This window comes from Capsicum annuum, chromosome 3, assembly GCF_002878395.1.
Source record: "Capsicum annuum cultivar UCD-10X-F1 chromosome 3, UCD10Xv1.1, whole genome shotgun sequence".
NCBI lineage: Eukaryota > Viridiplantae > Streptophyta > Magnoliopsida > Solanales > Solanaceae > Capsicum > Capsicum annuum.
The window spans coordinates 237,865,583-237,870,958 of record NC_061113.1 but is presented as its reverse complement, the minus strand read 5'-3'; the positions used below and the strand labels follow the sequence as shown (position 1 = coordinate 237,870,958).

Below are 5,376 nucleotides of genomic sequence, written 5' to 3'. Positions count from 1 at the left end.
GAATAAAAATTGAACTTTAAGAGGACGAAATCACGTGTCTACAAATATTAGGGAAAAGGACAACAATAACACCTAAAACTAAAATAATATCATAAAAATAGCACTCAAAATTAAATACCCTATAAATAGCCACAAACTAATTTCACTAGCTAACCTTCACTGTCATACGCTTAAACATAATCGAAAATGTCGTTAAAGTAACTTTCTCTTTCTTTCTTTCCTTTTCATTCACAATTTCCTTTCAATTCAAACTCCCAAACCTCCATTCTTTTACCTTTTTCGATACTTCAATTAATCTTTCTTATTCCATAAATTTTGTATAAAATCTCCAAAAATCTGCATTCAATTAGCTTCCTATAATTTTGTCCCATTATAAATTTGCTCAAAATTGATACAAAATAATGGATTCAACTTCAATTTTAGTTTCAATAATGATAAAATACGGAGGTCAGTGGATATCTGATGTTGAATTTAAGTGTATCAATGTAGTATAAAAGAGTATCAACTGAGTATAGGGATTGCATGTGCATGCAAAGAATTCCCTCTCCCTTTTTTAAAAAGTATATCAATGTAGTATAAAAGTAAATCAATGTGACGTAAAAATGTATTAAATGGGTATAAAGACTGTATATACATCCATAGGTTCCCCTTCTTTTTTTAAAAAAAAAAAGTGTATCAATGTGGTATAAAAGTGTAGCAAACTGGTATAAAAGTGTATCAATTAGGTATAGAGACTGTATGTGCATGCAAAGGTTCCCCTTCTCTCTTTTAAAAAATGTGTATCAATCTCGTATAAAAGAGTATCTATTGACTTTTTTTTTTTTATCTTTACATGCATCAAAACATCTCCGACTCACCGTGATTGAGTCAGCCTCTAAGAAGAACATCTCCGACTCACCGTGATTGAATCAGCCTCGGAGAAGAACATAGACCAAGACATGGCTTTTCTCTTACCTTGAGACCTCATAATTTTATTTTTTTCTTCTTCAAGTTTAAAGAATTATGACATTATTTCAAGTACAAACCTGTATGTAATGATTCTGTAAAATAATCATCATTAACAACAAATTTGAGGTCAAAATTGACCGTTTTACCTATTAATTTTAACTTTTCTTTATTTCCTATTTTTTGCTTCACGTCCATAGTTTTCAATGCTCTAATGCAAGAAACAACAAATCATTTTTTGATATTGATCATAATATACAGTAGATTGATCGATGCATAATAGAGGAGAAAAAAAGAAGATTTGAGAAAGTATATTTAGAAAAGAAAAGTGATTTAAGAGTAACAACTATAAAAAATATTTAATTTCCTTAATTGTGTAAGGAGAGTGGTTTTGGGCCAAGTGGCTAAAAAAAGGAAATAAATTGGGCCGACTGGCTCCAATTGTCCATATGTTCATAGTGTGGGCCATTTCTTTTTAAAATAGTCAGTTCATGTCCTTTTCCCTAAATATTATAACTAAAGACCCAAGAATATATATCTATTTTCTAAATATAAAAAAGTTGTAAAAGTAATTAGAAAGTAGATTATAAGTAATATTTTTTTACGTATAAAAAATTAAAATTATTTATGTATTATGTCGGTTCGGTTTAGGTTCGATTTGATTTTATTGTTGCTAATAACAAACCAAATCAAGAATGATCGATTTTTTTTTTAACACCAAACCAATCAAACCAAACCATAAGTCATTTTTTTTCCTCGGTTTGGTTTGATTCATCAGTTCGGTTTGACTTAACGGTTCGGTTTGTACACCCCTACCAAGAATCATCATTCTCATGAAATGAAACATAAACTTCCAACAATGCTCTATACACATTTTGTGGAATCTTAAAATCTTTTAACTTTACATTGATTGAATTTTCAATCTCAAACCATAAATCATCATTCAAATCCACATTTCTTGAAATTGAAACAATCAAATCAGCACCATAATCAAAATCAACACCAAATTTTTTCACAATCATAAATTCAACATCAATTTTCATAGTTGAGAGATTAAAAAAAAAAGATTGAAAATCGATATTTCTGCTCGTCATTGTATCAACCATTTGTTGAGCATAATCTAACATCCCATTTCTTACATACCTAGAAATCATACAGTTTCTACATTCTTTTTGGGGCATTTTGTCGAACAATTTGCGTGCTTCCTCAACATCACCTTTCTTGAAAAAACTAGTAATTCTTGAATTCCAATTGAACAACAAGTTTTCAATTGAACTCACATAACGAATACAGAAATGAAAAAGATTATTCTTGGAGCATATGTGTGAAGCCGTGCAAATTTTCGTTCTTGAAATAATTTTTTTTTTCTAAATTTTGAGTTTAATAGTCGACTTTGAATTTACTATTTAACAAAGGTTTGAGATTTAACAAAGGTTTGAGATTGAAGAAAATCAAATGAAGAGAAACGAAAAAAAAGAACAAAAGAATGGAGAATCATTATTGTAGAAGAACATGAAATAAATAGAAAAAAGTAATGAAATTGAAAAGGAAATTAAAAAAGAATACAAAGGAAAAAATATAATAAATAAAAGTAATTAATTTTTTATATTAAAAAAGTAATATTACATGGCATGGCGTGGCAGCGAGTGCAACTCACTTCCTAAAACAATGTCTGAGTGTCAGTTTTCGGGGGTATAAATATTCCACTTTAAAATAGTTCAGGGGGGTCATAGGACTCCCGCAAAGAATAGGTAACTTGTTGAAGAGATAAAATATAACCAAGGTATATCTTTTTTATTAGAGGTTGAATTGATCATCAGAAGAAGAATTAGGCCAAAAATTAAGATACATTCTGGGAAAATAAAACTTCCATCGAAGAGAAGCAAATGAAAGGCTTTCATAAAAAATCTCGTAGGGATTTGGGGTAAAGCTTGGGGTGTTTTTGACCATTTTCTCTGTGAATTTATAACCATTATAACTAGCCTCAAATTATTTATAATTCTCTAATTTCAGTTAGAGAAAAAAGTGACATGTAAAATACTGAAATCATAGAACTATAAATATATAAATATAAAAGTATTTTTCAAAAAGAAAAGTGTGGAAATTAAATTAAAACAAAAAAAAAAGAATATTGTTTTTCCTAATATTGATTTCATTGCACAAGGTAAATATGTGCAAACAAGACCCAAGAACCTGTTACAACCGTTTATATTCTACACTTCCATATTTCTATATATTGTATTAAGTAGGGATATGTGTTGATCGGTTCGTTTCGATTTTAAAAATTATCAATTATCTACTTGAGAACATGCATGCTAAAATGTTAAAAAAAAAAACATTAAGATATCGATTAATTGGTTATTGATTGCTATCAATTTGATTATCGAGTCAATCATTAAAATTTCACCTCAAAATTTATTGAAAATCACTTAAAAGACAAAGTGTAAGGATCCCTAGATAAATATTGGATAAATATTGCAAGTTCGTAAGATTTATTTCACGACAGAGACTAAACTAAGACTAAGATCTGAACTTTGAAGTGAGAATGAAAAATGAACTAAACTGTACCCTAACTTCCCTCAATTAATTAGTCAAGTGAGGGTAGAATAGTATAAATTACTATCAAATTATCGATTCGCCGGATAAGAAAACTAATCCAATAATTATAAGATTAGTGAACCAAGACTTGAGCTGTTATCTTAATAATCCAAATCATTAACCCAATAACTCAATTATCGATTTGGGTCATTAGTTTTGACAAAGAAATTTTCATAGCCCTAGTTCTAAGTACATCAATCTATATCTTATGGATAAATATACTAGCTCATTTAATTAAATGGTCCTCTCATTCTTCTTTTAAATAAACGTAAATGCCTTCGTTAAACGCTACGCATGCATCTCAAAGAAATTAAGTATCACAAATATGGTATTGCCTAATAATGATATTGGAGAAAAAACTAGAGAAGTATTGGCTGCACAGGCACACATATGGAACCATACATTCAACTTCATCAACTCCATGTCACTCAAATGTGCAATTCAATTTGGAATTCCAGATATCATCCATAGCCATGGCCGACCCATGACCCTCTCCCCTCTCCGATTTAGTCGATGCCCTACCCATCAATAATAATAACGCTAAAATTCAGGATTGTGTTTACCGTCTCATGCGTATTCTAATTCATGCAGGCTTCTTTATTCAAGAAAATGAGGGTCATTTACTTACTCCGACCTCACTCTCCTTCTCAAAGATGAGCCTATGAGCACGCATCCCTTTTTTGCAATTGCAACTAGATCCAATTATGATGAATCCATGGCATTATCTAAGCAAATGGTTCCAAAATGAAGACTCTACTCCTTTTTTGACTGCTCATGGCAAGCCCTTATATGAATATGCTGAGAAGGAACCAAAGTTTAGCTTTTTATTTAACAAAGCCATGGCTACTGATGCTCAATTTGCTGCAAGTGTAATGACTGAACATTGTAAGGGAGTCTTTGAAGGATTGAAATCACTAGTGGACGTTGGAGGCGGCAATGGAGCCTTAACTAAAGCTATTGCCGATGTATTTCCACAAATAAATTTCACTGTCTTTGATTTGCCGCATATAATTGAAGGGCCTGAAGGATGCAGGAACCTGCGCTACGTGGGAGGAGACATGTTTAAGTACAATTTTACTAAAGGTAACTTGTAATACATTCTTTTCTCACTACTTCCATATTATACATACTTTTATTTACTGATTTATATTTAATGAATGACAAGCAGTGGATATTACATAATTGGAATGACGAAGAGTGTATCAAAATATTAAAAAGATGTAAAGAAGCAATTCCAAATAAGGAGAATGGAGTAAGGTTAATTATCATTGACATGGTGATGGACCATAATCTAGACCACAAGTCATATGAAACTCAACTATTCAAGGACATGCTTATGAGTTATGATGATTGTCGTTTCCGGAAAGCAAAGAAGTGAACAAGAATGGGCAAAACTCTTCTCTGATGCTGGTTTTAGTGACTACAAAATTATCCCTATGCTGGGACTGAGATCTATTATTGAGGTTTATCCTTAAATCTTGTTGTGTCACTAGAGGTTCAAATAAAACTCAAACAGATTTGGCCAAAGAATCTGGCAAATAATTTTCACTCTTTTCCATTTTCATTCGTTACAGGAAATGTTATTATTCAATTCCATATGTGCTGTTAATAAAGGAACGAGATAGATTTTGTGCCGGGTTGGACTAAAAATTTTGGGTCAATTGGTTCAATGATATGAAAATCAAAAGAAATGGTTAAAATTGAAATTTAGATTAAGCAATTGCATTGTGATTGTGGCTAAATTGAATTTATAATATGACCAAATTAATTCAATTGACTGTATTTGACCAAAATCGAAATGAGATAAATCAGAGAAACTACTTTTGAAATAAA

The 5,376-nt window shown here is 30.8% G+C and overlaps 1 pseudogene; it reads left to right on the top strand.

Moving 5' to 3' along the window:
* Positions 1-3,868: 3,868 nt before the first annotated feature.
* LOC107862871 lies at positions 3,869-5,018 on the top strand (annotated as a pseudogene).
* The last annotated feature ends 358 nt before the right edge of the window (positions 5,019-5,376 follow it).